Source organism: Meleagris gallopavo, chromosome 2, assembly GCF_000146605.3.
Source record: "Meleagris gallopavo isolate NT-WF06-2002-E0010 breed Aviagen turkey brand Nicholas breeding stock chromosome 2, Turkey_5.1, whole genome shotgun sequence".
NCBI lineage: Eukaryota > Metazoa > Chordata > Aves > Galliformes > Phasianidae > Meleagris > Meleagris gallopavo.
In genome coordinates this window covers 8,832,181-8,849,857 of record NC_015012.2, presented here as the reverse complement: position 1 = coordinate 8,849,857, position 17,677 = coordinate 8,832,181, and the positions used below count along the sequence as shown (strand labels likewise).

Below are 17,677 nucleotides of genomic sequence, written 5' to 3'. Positions count from 1 at the left end.
GCAACAGCACGGGCCCCTCAGAGGACAGAAACTCTTCAAACTACAGCCAGACAAATCATGAGTAGTGTGGAATAACACCTGGATTGCGTTGCAAAATTCTGATGTGCAAAATAGTCTCAATGATTTCCAAAGCCTGACCTCCAGATGTCTGTGTTCTGATCAAGTCTGTTTACTTCTCTTTCAGGTGGCTTTTCTCCAATTTGGTATGAGGCACCTTCAGGTCGTCCATGGGGCTCTAGAAAAACCAAACGCTGGAGGCATGAAGCTGAGTTTTCTTATTTGCTTACATGTCACGGTACTTAAAACTGAAAAATATCTGTAATTTCTCAGTAACCCCCACACAAACTTCACCTCCATTCTTTAAGCACGATGATAAAAGTGATCTGATGTTCCATTCTATTCATCTACTGGGGCAAGCCTGGCATTTTTTTAGTGGTGAGGATATCACCTTTTGTAGCACCCTGAGGAAATGTTATATGCTATAGTTTCAGGGCACCTACCCAGCTCCCTTCCCCATGGGACAAACTGCCACGTGAGGCTGATGCTCATTAAACAAGGAACATAGACACCCACTTTAGGAAACAGCATTTCCTCGTTTAATATGCCATATATTAGATTCAGTCCTATTCAGCTCCAAATGCCAAGCTGCCACAGAAACACCTATGAATCAAAGCTGGTTGTGTGAGGAGAAAGATTGCTGTGCAAATAGCAACGTGTGTTTAAAAGGAATGCATTTAGGAAAGGAGATGGGGGATCTCTTTAGGAGGAACTGTTTGACCATTCAGGGGATGAAGGCATCCCCTGATGCACTCCCTGTGAACATTTGTACCTCAAGGCATACAGCACACCACAGCTCCAGCCCTCTCTTTTAATGTCAATTTAATAGAAGCAAGTGCTAGAGAAGGCAGATGTCAGCACTCACTCATCTCTGCTGCCCGGAGGTGGAAGCACGTTGTTGCAGACACTTTTTCATAGATAGCAGACACTTTCTAAAGCCAAAGTTCAGAGTATGGGATAGAGGAATTCAGTTTCCATTAAATCACATTATGAAAAATCACTTCTGTATTTCTGGTGCAATTTCATTTGTTACAGCTTGTGGGGGGGAGTTGGTCGTGCTGTTGGGAACGACTCAAGACGCAGTTTGCTGTCCATGCAGGCTCTCCAGGACGTGCCTGCAGTGCTGCTGGACCAACAGTGGCCAGATTCCCAGTGACCTGTGTTAGAAGCATTCAAGAGTCACTCATAAAGGCATAATTTACCTGATGAGTGGACTGAGATGGTGATTTTGTGTGAGATGTTAAGCACGAGCATCTGGATATTTCAGTATAATAATGCGTTTCTGCCATACCACTGACCAAAAATCTGTGCCATTAGGCATTAGTGGCTTTCAAGACACTTTGTGGGTGAATTGGTTCTGTTGTCTTGATGGAGGAACTGAGATGTAGAAGAGTTATTTCTTTCTCTAAGTCAGTAGCAGAGCAAAAAAAAGATTAAGAAAAGGGCAGGATTGCTGAAACTCCCATTTAATTTTGACTGAACAACTGGAGAGCCTTTAGGAAGGCCTAGGGTCAACTAGGGAGGGACACGGTTAGTGGGGATGGACATTGTGATCTTAGAGGTCTTTTCCAGCCTTAGTGATTCTATGATCCACTCTTTGGCGAAACAGGCAAACTCCTTAATGTCTGCATGGGCAAAACCCCACAACCAAAGACATGCAGAGCTTCAGCCAGTTGGAGTTGCTGGGCCAAAGCACCTGAATGAAACTTTTTCTCCCTTTCACTTGTAAAATGGATGGGTTGGAGAAGAACCCTTGAGAAAGAGCACAGCTGTAAACCCTCTGCACTCCTGATAGGGCAGCACACCCATGAGCCTTACCTCATTTTAATTTGTAATTTGTGTGTTTTAACGACTCGATTGTTAGGGAAATGTCTCTCATTCAGTCTCTTCATCCCTCTTAAAAACCCATTTCTCCTGTTCTCCCTCTGGGAAGTTTAAGCACGGGCAGTTTAGCTGCGAAGGAAGGGGCTGCTTGCCCACCCCTGCAGTTGGCGCAGCAGAGCCTCCCGCAGTCCCAGACACGGGCTGCAGATGGCACGCTTGCTCTGCAGACTCGTTTCGAGGCTCTCCGAAGCAGCAAAGCCGAGGCGTCTCCGTGGAGCATCCAGCAGGTGGGCCTCGGGATGCGGGGTGTGGAGAAAAGAGCTGAAAAGCTTCAGCTGAGGACAAACCTCGGGGCCTCCACCATCCCTCTGGTACCTCTTAGGAGTGAAAGCATTTGATGTAGTGCCTTTCTCGTAACCTCTTTTCCCTTTGAGGAAAAGTATCTGTTTTCCCCTTTTAATGGCTTAAATGGCAGTTTGGAAACAAACCTAATTCGCAGCTTGATGTGGCAATGCTAGATTCTCCCTTCCCTGCTTAAATACCAGCCCATGCTCTGCCATCAGCATGGCAAGAGTGAGGAGAGCAGCTGCTGCTGAAGTTAGCAGAGGAGAAAGCAGAGGATCTCATACTGCACTGAGCAGAGAAGCTGACCAGCAGGTTACACAGGACGGTTGGAGTTTCCCAAAATGACGACAGCTTGGTGGTTAGCAGTGGAATAATAGGAAATCATCTGTAGTTCAGGCCCATTGGCTTCTCAGCATCAGCCAAAGAACCTTGTGTGCTACCCTTGCAGACTGGATGTCTGGGTGTTCAGTTTGCTGGCTTATCCAGCTTGCCAGAAATATGACCAAAGAATTATTCAATATTTCAGATAAAATACACGCAGAGATGACACATAATTAAGACAATAGTGGCTTCATGGCTCTTAGAGGCAAGACTGCAGCTTTCTGCTAGAAGTGTGGCAATCTCAGCCTGGTACAGCTGGGTGAGGTACTTGCTGTTAGTGGTGGCAATTTGTGGGCCTCCACCACCTGGAACTTCACTTGAGCAAAGGATGAGTCTGGAGAGCTGAGAGGGGAGGGGGGGGCTTCGGCTTTTGCCTACGGAGAAGGGCAGCCTGGCCCAGGGCTGGGTCCATGCAAAGGCTCTGATCGATGACAAGAATACCAGGACTGTTCCTTCAGCAGCAGGCACTGGCCTCTTTCCAGATCTTTTGTAATTTCCACATCTCATGTCCGATGTCTGTTTATCCTAAATTTGCTCAAATCCCGGGTATAATTCTGTGTTGGGGTGGGGGCATGTAATTCTAGTCGTTGAACTACTTTTCCATAATTGCATTAGCCCACAGCTAGCTCTCTAATCTGCCTCTCCCAAATCCCTACCAATCCTGCTGGAATCCACTTACAGCTGCATATGCAGGAAGAGACCAAATCTGCAGGACCAGGGGTGGGTGGGACAGGGCCCAGGATGCTTGTGTCCCAGCTGTCTCATCCCACTTCACTTCAATAGAGCCAATGTGACACCAGCAGGATCCATCTGCTTGCTGCAACACCAGCATCATATCTACAAGGCGCTCATGTTACATCTTGCCCACTTTTTTTTTTCAGGAAAGGGAGCTGAATCACAACCTTTGTCCATTGTGGGAACTTCCTCTCCTCTCTCCATCTTCTTATCTTCTTTTGGAGTGTGTCCAGAGGAGGGCCACAAAAATGGGCCAAGGGATGGAACACCTCCCTGTGAGGACAGGCTGAGAGCTGGGGCTGTGCAGCCTGGAGAAGGGAAGGGTACAGGGAGGCCTGAGAGCGGCCTGTCAGTATCTAATGTGTGGCTAGAAGAAAGAAGAGGGCAGGCTCTTCAGCGGGGTCTGCTGTGATAGGAAAAGGGGAAATGGTTTCAAATTAAAAGAGGGGACATCTAGGTTGGGAATAGGGAAAAAGATTTTTACACTAAGAGTGGTGAGGCACTGCACAGGTTGCCCAGAGAGGTGGTGGATGCCCTATCCTTGGAGACATCCAAGATAAGGCTGGACGGGGCTCTGAGCACCTGATGGAGCTGTGGGTGTTGGACTAGATGGCCTTTAAGGTTCTCTTCCAAATCAAACCATTCTATGAAATAGATAATAAACATAATAACATTCTTACACTTGGAAATAGAGATTACAGTTTCACAGGTTTTTTTTTTTTACATGCTTTGCTGCACAAAGAAGTTCAGATAAGGAAGCTGGATTTTGGCTCCTCATTTGTCTCCACTTGGCAAATCCATGTAAAGTGATGGAGTGTGACTCCATCCTGGAGGTGTTCAAGAACCAGGGAGAGGCGGCACTGAGGGACATGGTCAGTGGGAGTGGTAGGGATGGGTTGGTGGTTGGACATGATGATCTTAGTGGTCCTTTCCAACCTTACTGATTCTGTGATTCTGTGAAAACTGGCCCATGAGTGGGCTCTGCAAACAAGTGCTTCGTAGGGAGCTCATTCTCACAGCTCCTCCGTGCTGCCCCTTTCTCAGTGCAGGAAGCCATCAGCAGGTCTTGCAAGCTGCCAGCTTTTCCTGCTTTGTTTCAAGCACAGCTTAAAGGCTCTTCAAATGAAGTAATCTTCATTTCTGACAGCCACAACCCAGCAAGAAAAGACACAACAGCTCTCCGTGAATTGCACAGCTGCCGTTTTGCATTTTTGAGCTTGGTACCCAGGGAATTAGAAATGTCAGTAGTTCCATTTAGTTTTCCTGTGGTAATATTAAAGTCTTCCAGCTGTGGGGGTATTTTCAAGCCAAAAACAAACAAACAAAAGAGTTGAACCATAGTTTTGTGATCCTATGATCCCTCTATAGGAAAAACCAAACCTTGCCTACACTAAAACATTAAAGGTGTTTCAAGGATAGTGTTAGAGAAACTCTTTGTTGCAGGATCGGACATCTCCCTGGGCAGGGGAAGAAGAGGTGTTCCAGCTGAGGTCTGCATAATATACATCATTTTCATGTTCCTACTTCAGTCCATTTTCCTTTTCATCACCACCCTTTTGATGCTTTTCCCTTGTAACTGCTCTGGACCATGGGAAACCAGCCACAGGCTGAGGCTTCTCACTGCCTCTTCTTGCTTGGACATTCCTGGGAGTGAGTTGAAGGTGTGAGTGGGATTGATGCAGGGATAGAAGATAACAACTGGGAAAGAAATTGCAAAGAGATGTGAAAACTGGAGCTCTGAAGACTCTGCCTGCTGTTATCAAGGGGAACCCAGGGCTGTGAGTCTGCAGCACGGTGGGCAACAGCAAGGGTGAAGGAGCATGTTGGTCTTCTTAGAGGAAAAAGTGAGCAAGAATGACCTCAACGGAAAAATATTTTCTCTCCCTCTCTCCCTGCCTCACAGACAAATATAGCACTACATGTTATGCAGAGGCAGTTTTCAAGCACGGTTGGAATGAGCGACTTTGGAGGCAAATCGCTACCGCTTGTTTTTGCCTTTGGTTTTGGGCTTTTATTTCCTTATTTCCTCTTGCAGCATGACACATCTCTGACAGCTGTTGCATCTCTGAGCCATAACAGCCCACACAGCATCTGCCCTGACACTAGCCCTGTCCTCAGAGCTGTGACAGGGAGCCACCAAAGCATCACTGCGCTGCAAAGGGCAGGAGCCCAGTGTGGTGCCCATCCTGAAACCTACATGAGATGAAATCCTCTTGGGAGCATCTGGAACGCGATACCTTGGCTGTGGTGGAGCTCAGTATAGAGCCAGGAGCCCAGCAAAGGGCAATGGTCTTCCCTAGACCAAGAGAAGAGGTAGGACCCTGGGCAGGGTCCTGTTGTGCTGCCCATTGCAGGGCAATGAGAATAACCGTGGCTCTTCCAAACATGACTGATGGGGAAAGATAGGTTGAGCTGGGATTAAAAAAGATGCCAACTGTTTGAAGAAAGGTAGAAATTGAATACTAGAAAGACCTCTCGAGCAGTAAGTGAAGGCCGTACTAGACTGGTTGGAGATCTCTCCAGCACATCTATCCAGGAGTTGGTCAGACAATACCTGTCCACAAAGACATATAACACAGGCAATTGTCTCTCTTGGGAGACTGACTGCTCAGTCTTACATCAGCCCAGATGCTTTTCTTGCCGCCTCGTTTATTCACTGGGAAGTGCAATGAAAGCCCAGTATGAAAGTCACAGAACATTTTTGCCTGCAGTCAAAAAGGCTGCAAGGACATGGAGTTGCTCAGAAAAAAATCATTTTCCTTTGTTTCCTGGACAGGCACGGTGCCAAACGCATGGGAGTGCATTCTTCTCCACCAAACCACTCACGTCTGACTTCCAGAAAATCAATCAAAGGAGACAAAACTGAAGCAAACAGATCAATCTATAAACAGACTAGTTGCCTCAGTCTTTGATGAAAAAAGAAAAAAGCAGCAATTGCATTCCCTCAAAAGTAAAAGCAAGCATCATCCACCAGCATGGCTGTTTTCACTCCTGGTCAGGAAGCAGACCCAGTGCTCCCCATTTTCTTGTGAATGGGCTGCAAAGCAAAATAATTAGGCAGACAAGAATAAGTGGTTCATCCAAGCATAATAGTCAGCAGAAGAGCTGTTGTAAGCAAGGTCAGCGCTCCCACCTCTGTGGGGCTTAATTCTTCAGCTCATCTGACAGCAGTGCCAAGGCTGTGAGCAGGACAATGTGCCACACGTCCACGTGCTCCTCTGTTCAGAGCTGAGATTTAGTTCCCAGGAATAAGTGTGAAAACAATGGGATATTTAACAAATCTTTGTGTTCCTTCAAGAAGTGATAAGGCCAAATGGGTTGAGATGGGACAGGAAAGAAATCATAAATGCAATTTGTTAATGCCCCTAAAGAGGTAGAAGAAATTTGAGAGAAGAAATGAGAGAGATTCTCTGCTCATTACAGAGGAGAGGTGAAGGGCATGGGCTGAGAAGTGGGAGAGCTGTGCTAGCCAGTTAGTCATCTCTGTGATACTGAAGAGGTCTTTTAAAGGCTGCCACAGCCTCTCCCAAGCACATGTCAAAAGCCAGCAACAACTTTTTTGGGTTTGAGCTCTCACAGCCTCCCACAGATTTTGTCAAAGTATTTTTCTTCTTTGACAAACACATGGTTTTGCTGGAAAAGCCTGAAGCCAAGCAGTGACAGATGATTTTCTGCTGCCATCAGTCATGTGGAAGAGCTGTTTGGAGGCTGCCATCACTAAATAACACCCCACACATTTGAGGACTGATGTATACAGAGATTCAGCCTGTCTTTGGCATGATAAATGATCAATATCTCCTTTCAGATTTCTGCATCTACATCTCCTGGACCCGATAATAGGAAAATTTGGTTACAGGTGTGTTTTGACTCTGAAACCACTACATTACAGCATTGGTGATGCCACACTGATGAAACCCGACAGCATTTTTTTACTTATTTACTGTGTATTTACTGTGATCAGAATTTAGATTTTGGAGTTATCAGGGCATACACGAATTTTCTGACGGGGGTGGGGACTTTTTCCCCTTAATGGACACCAGTAGGTTCCCATGCTAAGCAGTCTCTCTCCAAAACCAGTTAGGGCAATGCCTGCTCATGAATGATGGCACAGGTGCCATCCTCAAGTGCCCAGTCTTACCACCTCACGTCGTACAAAAAGATATTGGCACAGGTCTGTATGCAGGAGGCCCTTATCTCCAGTTTCACCTCTCTCTGAGTTGAGGTGCCTGACAGAGGAGATCCTGGCATTCCCATGGTGGCCCTACATCTGTGGTACCCTAAAGCAGAGCCTGGTCCATAAGGGCATGTTGTCCTTTCCCATTCCAGACTGTCTCATAACCTGCTGCTTCAGGAGTTGGACTCGGTGATCCAACTCAGGATATTCTAATTCTCTCCCTGGGGCCATGCAGGCCATTACCAGAAGTGCTTCTCCATCTTCCATTGATCTACATGGACAAACTTTCTTCTGCTTCAGTATAAAGAAACACAGCCTTCAGCAAGGACATTGCAGATTTTTATCATTTCCTGTCGGATGCAAAAATTCAATCTGATGACTGTAAACAAAGATTTAGTAGTCTTCCTTTACTGCAGATGCCCCCATGAAACAGCAAACCCAGCTGACAATGCACAAAAATCAGACCTGCAGCTTCCCTATGGCACTGAACTGTGATGCCAGGAAAAGCAGACTTGCCCAACACACAAGGATATTGGGCATTTGGAAAAGACTATGCCAAATCAAGAGGGAAGCTTGAGACAGAATCACTTAACGGTGTCTTCCGGTCTCCTCGAGTCTATATTGCACAAAATAATGACAAGACTGAATGCTATCGAGCCTCTAAAAACGAGCTGTGTATCTCAGTGCCACAAGGAGGGCGTTTGAAGGAGATAAGCTTTATCTCTTTTCCTCTGTGCACACACACAGCATCACGCTGATGTCACAACATGTCCAGAAAATGAAAGAAAATAGACTAAAACAAGCCCGAATCTCATAGACACATCAAAGGAGCGCAGCCAGCAGAGGAAACAAGCACACCTCTTACATCAGCCTGCATCAGGTTGCTATGCAACCTGGAAGTCAACACGTGTTGCCATGACGATGTCACTTCATCATCATTCGGTGCACAGCTCAATGGAGGGCGGCGGTGGAGTCAATGCGCACATGCCAGGACAGCAAAACGCGGCCTCAAAGGGGAGTGTGTAGGGTGGCAGCGTCCTTCCCCCTTTGCTGCTTGGAAGGAAGGGCAGCATCTGGGGAAGCTTGCAAGAGAGAGTGAATGCAAGGGCTGCAAAACACCAAACCAACCCCATACTGCAGCACTCAGATAGGGATGCTAGTGATCTGTCTCCAGTGGTCACCAAACCCCTAAGGAAAACAGTCACTGTGGCCAATAACCACTTCTTAGGATCCTCCTCCACATTTGGCTTTTGCCACATGGACTACTGCTCATTTGCAAAATAAAAAATAGTATCAGTGGTCAGTTCTAGAGAAGAAAATCTTTAGGTTAAGAAAATCTATAAATTCCAGCTATTGCTCTGTTGATATGTATTTTGACAATGTACCCAGTATAGCATTTGTAATTCTTTCTGCTTATGTTGTAAACACATCCCTAGAAATAATATTAAGTGGAAAAATGCAGATCGTTTGCCGGTCTGCTCATGCTTGAGGCAGCACTCTGCATTTGGGTCTAAGAATAACCTTTAAATTTCATTTGAAAACTGCTATCCAAATCCTATCTGAATTCTATCACAATCCTTTCCCTTCTTCCCACTCGCGACACGTGTTGAGTCTGCAGGAGGAATGACAAAACACGGTCATTCTGTGTCCTTCATGTTCCTGCACTGCTCTCTGTAATTAAGATGGTGTTTGACTCAGCCATTTAAAAGAGCAAAATCTCACACCTCACATTCATACAGCTCCTTTTTCAGAAAAGGAAAGAAAAATTGCTGGCATCACACAAATGCTTCTGTGTTTTGCTTTCCATGTGTATTTTGCCCTTTGTACTCTGTGGCTACCACGCTCACCCAACAAACACAAAATTATCCTCTTTCCATTTTCTTCTCCCATTTCTTTTTTTTTTTCTGTAGAAAATATCATAGAATGTCTTGGGTTGGTACGGATGCAACAGCCCACCCAGTCCCAACCCCTGCCCAGGCTGCGACATGGCTGCTGCTTTCTTCTTGGCAGGTTGAGCTGGTGGCAGCGCTGAGCACCTCTCCCAGAAACTCAGACAAACGTCCCCAGCAGTGACAGGTGGCCTCGTAGGCTGCCCCAGCCAAGGGCTGCCTTCAGCAGGACTCACACAGAACACAGATGTGTTTCTACCTCCCTCAGTACCAAGGGCACTGGTATTTGGGTACCTGACAGAAGCAGTGTCCGTGGGTGCAGAGATGCAGGCTCCGTGCTCTCCCAAAGCAGGAACGTGGAGCTGAAGCCAGCAGCACTGCGTGTACTCATGCAGCAGAAGACCTGGCCCGGCGTTGGATCCATAGTGCACGTCACATGAAAGCCCAGAGCTTACAGAGGTTCCTGGCTTTGAAATATCCCGCTATGGTGGCTGCTTCTGCCTGCAGAAATTACTCATCTTGTTACTGTCACACATGTTTGATAGACACCAGCGTTCCTGGCATACCTATATTCCCTGTAGTGAGCTCATATGCTAATTCAGCCCCATATGGGTGAAGCCTATCAAGTTGCTAATGCAGACCAATGGCTGATAAAGAATGAAATTTTCATTTCCATTTTCCGGCAGCAGCCCCAGCAAACAGATGTAGCCAAGTGAGTCTGACATTTCAAGCAACTACTGAGATCACATTACCGAGCTGATATTTAATATGGACGGCCAAATCCTTCAAACAAAATCAATGTTCTTTTACTTAATAATACCCTCGCCACATCTTAATGGAGGCTCCTCCAGCACAAGGCCCTATTTTTCTGCAGTCATTTCATTCTGTGACATCGCTGACTGCATCAGATGGTGCATAATGTTGTTTTCCTCCATTTCAATTGGATTTTGAATTCCCAGCCTCGATTTGTCAGTTGCGAGATCGATTAATCAAGGGGCTCTTAGGAGAGAAACATTTTGATTACTGAGAAGGAAGGGGAATTTATTTAAATTTTGTGTCTTCCTGCAGCATCCAATGTATTTTATTCAGACTCCCCACCAAGCATGGACAGGAGGACAACAAGAGACTTACAGATCAGTCCTTTTCCACCAGAGCTATTTGCTGAAACAGGAACTGACCACTGATAACCTGCACCAAGCAGGCAAGGCAGGCCCATGCAGAGTGCTGGGCCTTGCACAGGCAGCATCCAAGAGTCAGCAAGGCAGCACTGGAGCACGAGAAGCGGTTGCAGCAGCTGTGGGTGAGAAGAGGAAGACATTTGTCATTCCAGTAGATTCACTTTCATTAGCAGTGCCTGGAGAAATTTAGTCAAGTCGTGCTAAACACTTGTGCAATTAGAGAACCTGCTGTAAGCCTCTTCTGAAAGCTGGGGGAAAAATGTTAATTTATGTATCAGTGCCTGGCCCAGGGTGAAGGATCTCTCAGAAGGGCATACTGAGCGTCCTGGGCGTTCCTGACAAGCTGAAATTTTGCAGCAGACCTGGCTGTAGTACCAAAAGCACATTTCTGGCCCCTAAATGAGTACTGGCTGCAGCATATTTTCTCCCATCACCACAGCACGGCACCATTCCTTCCCACGAGCAGGCTCCCATCACTTCCCGTATCTTTGCATGCACCATGGCAAATCCCTCTTTGCATGTGCTTGGCTTTGCACCTCAAAAATGTGGTAGAGCACTCATGAATCCTCCAGGTTCAACTTCACCTTTCAGCCCAAGGAATAAGGGAAAGCTTGCCAAGTGCCTTTGCATTAGGAGACTCTGCAGTGATTTTGGGAGCTCAATAAGCCAGCTGTGAGCAAGTGCCACCAAAACTCAAGCCCAGAACACCGAGTTCAACACTTCTGAATGCCTGGGTACTTACAGCCAAGCCTGAGTGTGGTGGACTGGCTTTCTCTCTTGACTGAGTCTGCACTAATATCCTTCCTTGCATGACAGCCTGCGGGCCCGTATCCTCTTCAGCAGTAGCCCTGCTTTGGGGGGTCACGCTTCCTCTCAGATTGATTTATCACATGCATCTCCTTGCACACAGCCAAATGACGGATGAGGGTCTACTGTATCCTTCCTCATGAGGTGGGCTGAAGGATTAAAAAAAAAGAAAAAGAAAGGTTATCTTAAATTGGGTCCTAAACCAGGAAAATACCATCACAAAGGCCATAATCCACTTTTCCATCCCATTAACTCCTTCTGAAGGACCTTCTTTGTTGCCAGTAGAAAATCTGGCAGGGTTTATGTGAGCCCAGCCCCTGCAGTCTTTGCTTAGGGGAGCAGCTGTGGGCACACTGGCCTGCCATCTCCACCCTGTGCACCCATAGGGTCCATTTAGTTACTATTGCTGGCTAAATGAGAACATGTGAAGCTGTTGGGGCTGCAAGTGGATGATCAAGATCAGGTATTTGTGGCACAGGGCTTAAAAATAAAAAGCAATTGCAGCAGCTCTTGCAGGATAGGGACTCACAGCCAGGGCAGGAGAGAGGAGCTCTGGAACTGCAGAGCTGTCTGCATGGAGGATGGAGGAGAGGAGAAAATGTGCATGAGGAGCACTGCCAGAATCAGCTCTCTTCCAAATAAATTACCTTGCTTAAGAAATATGCAGTGTGCAGAGCAGCTCCACAGTTAGTTTTGGATCAGTGTCTTTCCTTGGTTGCTGTGCAACAGAGCCTCATTTCCCAGGACTGACCAGTGCATCCATGGTGGTGGTACTGGATTGGGTGGACAAATCACAGCCAGGAGTGGCAGGGAGCTGCCCCCAGGTGCTTGGAGCAATAGTTCAGGAAGACTAGTCTAGCCCCACCAATGGGTGTCCAGGTCACTGGGTGGGCTGGGCAGTGACCACAGGAGCCTTACAGGCAAGCATCCAGGTGCAGTTCATGCAAAGAGTGCATACAGACATCTGTGCAGAGCACCAACATGACGGCAGCCCGTGCCTGTGTCCCTCCATCCTGGGGAAGACCCTGAGTTGCTGCACCTCCTGTCTTTTCACTCTGCGCATCACTTCCACCATCCACAAGACTCTGCTTCTTCTCATAGCCCACAGCTCAGCAGTATCCCTCTTTCAGGGCTAAATTTGTACTGGCTGTAGAGTCGGGAAGCTCTATAGCTCATTTAGGTAACCTCAAGCCTGGCATTCACAGGAGAGAGCTGTTCTTTGGAAACTTGTAACAATAGCAATGAGAGAACACCTTCTGATGAAGCTTTTCCAAACCGTAACAAAATGTGGAGGCTCCAGATGGGTCAGAGTGAGCCCTGGGGATTTATTTTACTTGAATGACTGCTTTGTGGATGCTACTGAGAGGCACACTGACCTTGGTTGTGATGGGTCACTAATTCACTGGCTCCATGCAGTTTAACTTCTCTATCATTGTGTTGCATTTCAAGTGGATTCACTGTGTGAACTGCACATACCGCTTTTGTGCCACCTTTCACAAACACACAGATTGTATGGAGCAGGATGCTGAACTAGGTGATGCTGGGGACCAAAGGCATTGCAAGGAGCACTACAGGGATGCAGAGCCATCAAGATGGTCACCGAAGTGGACCATCAATACACTGAGAAGACCACGCAGCAGGACAGGCTGTAGGGCCAATCTCTGCCTCTAGCAGGCAGGTCTTCCATTTAGTATAAGGGAAGGCAGAATTATGATCCAGGACATAGTGATTAAGAGCTTAAAAAGACAGTTGTCACATACTAGACACTGCACAAAATCAGCATAGGCCTGCAGAGAGAGGACCACTCTGCCCAAACTAAGCTGTGTTCTCAGGTACGGTGGGGAAACATAACCACTTACAACAGTAAAAAACAAACAAGAGACAATTCATTATTCTCCTCCAGTTGTTCTATTTGCCTAAGATATCTCTCCTTAACCACTTCTGTTCATGCACAACAGCAGAAATACCCCTCAGGCTGTCTCCAGCCACATGCAGTAGGATCTCCCAGGCAAAGCTGAATCTGTGTTGGCTTTCAGTTTCAAGATGAAGCAGCAAGAGCAGTCCTCAAAACATCTTCAGCAGACCGCTGTGTGAGTCAGGAGTCTTTCTCTTTAGCTCAACACAGGCTCAACATCAAACACTACAGCTGAAGTCTGAAATGAGGATCCAGCACAGGTTCTGCTCTCTCACAGCAATGAGTTTCTGAGCATAGCATTGCAACTATAGCCAGTTCCAGGATGGCACTTGGTGCTACCTGACTTTGGCTCCCTGAGCTCCAGGACATGTCCTCTTAGAGCTCAGTCATATTTTTAGGTTCTTCTCCCTGATGATTCATTAGGAAAGCTAATGTTTTCCAAGTTGCTGGGCATCCAACCCTTGAGGTAGGAACTCCATGCACTTCTGATAAATATAGACCACTTCAATTATATAAATGCCTCCAATAGGCAGCATCTTGTCTGGAGCACTTTGTCTGGAAAAGAGGAGGCTCAGGGGAGACCTTACTGCCCTCTGCAACTGCCTGAAAGGAGGTTGTGGCGAGGTGGGGGTCAGTTTTTTTTCCCACATAACAGTGATAGGATGAGAGGGAATGGCCTTAAGTTGTACCAGGGGAGGTTTAGGTTGGGTGTTAGGAAAAACTTCGTCTCTGAAAGAGTGGTCAGGCACTGGAATGGGCTGCCCAGGGAGGTGGTGAAGTCACTGTCCCTAAAAGTGTTCAAGTAATATGTAAATGTAGTACTAAGGGACACGGTTCAGTGGGCAATATTGGTGGTAGGTGGATGGTTGGACTAGATGACCTTAGAGGTCTTTTCCAACCTTAATGATGAATGTCTTCAGTGTCGCTGACTTGTTGCACCCACTTGTATTGGGCAAAGTTTTAGTTAGACGGATTTTAAAATCTGAAATGGGCGTGATCTGCAGCTAGAGGCTAAGAAGAGGGCTGGGAAGCTTTGGTGTTAGAGTGCTGTTTGCCATGTGGCGGTGGTTTCTTTTTTTTTTGCTGCTGACAGCTGAAATCTCTGTGCACAGTATGAAGGCTTTTAGCAATAATGAGAAGGGAATGAATACAAATAAGACCAAGCAGGATATAGAAAGGCCTAGATTTAAAAAAAAAAAGGAATTTGTTTCTTAATTGCATGTGAGAGCATTTGGCCAATCAGGAGACCACTGAATCACAGAATATCCCAAGTTGGAAGAGACCTACAAGGATCATTGACCCCACACAGCACCACTCAAAACCCAAACTTTATGGCTGAGATCAGTGTTCCAATGCTCCCTGAGCTCTGGAGCAGAGCCTTTCCCTGATCCCCCAACCCTCCCCTGACGCAGCTCCATGCCGTTCCCTCGGGCCCTGCTGCTGTCACACAGAGCAGAGCTCAGCACTGCCCTCTGCTCCCTATGAGGACCTGCAGCCTCGGGCCTCCCCTCTGCTCCTCTGCTCTGGGCTGAGCAAATCCAGGGGCCTCAGCCACTCTCTCTACCGACTCTTCCCATCTTTGTGGCCCTCCTTTGGATGCTCTCTAACAGCTTATGTCCTTACACTGTGGCACCCAGACTGCACCCAGTGCTGGAGGTGTGCGGCCTGCACAGCACAGAAGGGACAGCCCCTCCCTGGCCTTGTTGCAGCGCTGGACCTGGTCTGTTCATATAACCAGCACTGCCTCATCCCAGGTTGAGAATCCAACACTGGCTCTTGTTTAATTTGAAGTCCTGTATCCAGATAATTTCTGAAAACACTCAAGAGAACTGGCCGTGAAATGGAGCCCTGTGTGACCAACTAGTGACTGGCTGCCAGCCTGATGTGACCCATTTATTACAACCCTTTGGGCCTGACCCATCAGCCAGCTGCTCACCCATCGCACCATGCCTGTGTCTAGTTGTATGCTGGGCATTTTGTCCAGAAGGATACTGTGAGAAACAGTATCATACACACTGCTGAAATCCAGAAAGATCACACTGACTGACTTCCCTTGGAACAGAAGTAAGCAAAGGACTTCATACCTAGCTGTACAATGGTTTAGAGCTAGAAAAGGAACCTGGTTTTGTTCAGAAAAGGTGCCTGGTTTTGTTAATAAAACAAAGAGAGCACCTAACAGTACGTTGTGTCAATACAGAAAGCTTAAAAAGTTCATGAGCTTTTTATCAAATAACAAGGCTAATGGAGTTGGGCTGTGATCTCACAAAAATCACGACTGACAACTTTAGGGCCTAGATGTTACTGCAACAACTGAATGGCAAAATGCAGAATAATCATTAAAACATTCAAAATACAGAAGGAAGCACAGAATTAATAGACATGAGAAACACTTACATAAACGATGTTTTTACACAGTGATGTAGCCCTTGGCCTCTGTCTCCTTGTGGCACATGCAGCAAGAGCCCCATGGACTGGGGAAGGCCTGCAGTAGGTTTGTCTTGATGTCTCTCCTCAAGGAACATTCAGGGACCTGCTAATCATAAAACAATGAAAGCCCCAGGGGACAGAAAGACATGTTTGCACATATTGTTTAGAAAGAGGAGGGGCTGCTGCCATTAAATGCATTCGGTACTGGCTGTTTGTTTGGCACTGCTCAGCCAGGCTGGCCATGAGTTGCATAATGATGGCAGAGAGGTCTGCTGCGGTGGATTGAGGGATATTTATGACCAAGACTGTTCTGCCTATATTTGTTGTTCTTACTGTGCAAGCATACATTATGTCCTATTATAACTTTAATAGCTTTTATGCAACAGCTTAGAACAACGGAGCTAATTAAAGATTAAGTGTTTTACCTCCCTGGCGTTATCCTTGTCTTTACCTAACAGCCAATGATCCAACCTCTTTCAGTAACCTGTGTTTCTTGCTGGCAGCTTCATCACAGAAAGGAGAGGAGGCATGGTCCTACAACGAAGCAAAGAACTCTGCTTTTGTTCCTGGACCAGCCCTCTCCTGACATGTCACGGCTTGCCAACAGGCTGAGAAAAAGGGACACGTGTGCCAAAACACAAGGGCACGCTGCTGTCATAGAGCTGGAGCCCCTTTGACCCTCAAAGAGGTTCTACAAAATCACGTAGTGTCCCCTTGCTGACAGAAATCCACAGGACCACAGGTCTGGGGTCTGCCGGAGCCTGCAGAGGGGGATGCTGAGCACTGCTCCCTCCTCCACCTCTGGGCCTGCTAAGGATTTTTCTTCTGTGAAGACTCTGCAGGAAGCAGCTAATGCAAGCTCTCCTGCTCATCCACAGAGCTCATATCCAACAGATAATAAAACCACAGGTTCCTTTCTCATTAATCCCTAATTAGGCACTCTCTCACTTAGCACTTTCTGTCATTAGCTGTGGTAGAAAGCTGAGAGACTGCCTTTAACCTTCACACCTCACATAGAGGCAGATCCAAGCCCTTGCTGTGATCATGCCTACACACTTCCTTATGTTTGCGTTTTGGGGCTCCTGGCAAAGATCCTCCTCTTTCCGCATGGAAAGATATAAAAGAGGAACCTTCCTGAGAGGTCAGCATCCATCCAGAAGAGGCTGGAGAAGGCACACACTCCATGGAGATGTCACCATCGAGTGACTGCAAAGTCAGGTTTGTCCTCACCCAGCGTAAGGGCCCAAGCAGCTCTGCTGCAGCCCTGAAACAGATGCTCTGCAGATAACTTCGGTGTGGAAATGAAGACAACAGATGATATGCTTCTGGCTGGGCTCCTGTCTCCGTGACTGCTCTTTGCTGCAGGAAAGGCTTGTTGAGTGCCCCGGTGGGCTTTTAAGCTGTTGTACAATCGTGTGGTCTGGCTATGGCTGCAGAAGAGTCACAGCAAGTCCAAGAGCTTCAGCTTTTCAATTAAAAGCTAAGGTAGGCATTAAGAGTGTAGATCGAGACACCCTGAGCCGGGACTCTTGAGAGGTTCAGCAAGGACAGACATGAGTCCTCTGCCTCTGCTGTGCCTCAGCAGAACCGCTTCCTTCCAATTGCACTCTAGGACAAGAGAGTCACTCGAGCACATTATAAGCACCGACTGTGCTAATAATTTCTGGTCGAGGTAACTTGCCATCTGATTCACAGTCCTCACGAAATAAAACTGAACCTTCTGCCAGTTGTATTGAACCAAACAGGGAGTGCTGAGGGCAGACAGAAGGTGAGAGCTTTAGCTTTCTTTACTATTATTTTCTTTAATGCCAGGTAAGACATACAATATTTTGTTCAGTGCATATTTGAGCCCTGAGGAAACAAAAAGGAAGTGACAACAGCTTTTTCAGAGAAACAAGGCACTCAGTACAGAGTAGGGCTTCCACTTCTGGAGACTGGTTTGAAT

At 46.9% G+C, this 17,677-nt stretch overlaps 2 protein-coding genes and 1 long non-coding RNA gene across 8 annotated transcripts in view; 2 read left to right on the top strand and 1 right to left on the bottom strand.

The window, feature by feature from the left end:
* The window catches only part of LOC100543660 (calpain-13), a 35,435-nt gene extending 34,378 nt beyond the window's left edge, over nt 1-1,057 (top strand). For all 5 annotated transcript variants that reach the window (XR_792379.3, XR_002111585.2, XM_010706521.3 and 2 more), the window contains one exon: nt 185-1,057. The gene's annotated coding sequence lies outside the window, so the exon portion shown is untranslated. The remainder of the gene's footprint in view (nt 1-184) is intronic.
* Nucleotides 1-17,677, top strand: part of ALK (ALK receptor tyrosine kinase) — a 751,299-nt gene that overhangs the window by 432,054 nt on the left and 301,568 nt on the right. The window lies entirely within an intron of this gene.
* Nucleotides 9,456-15,787, bottom strand: LOC104909513. Its single transcript, XR_792378.3, has 3 exons — nt 15,700-15,787; nt 11,326-11,539; nt 9,456-10,699 (listed from the first exon to the last, which is right to left on the bottom strand). It is a non-coding gene; the product is annotated as an uncharacterized LOC104909513 (long non-coding RNA).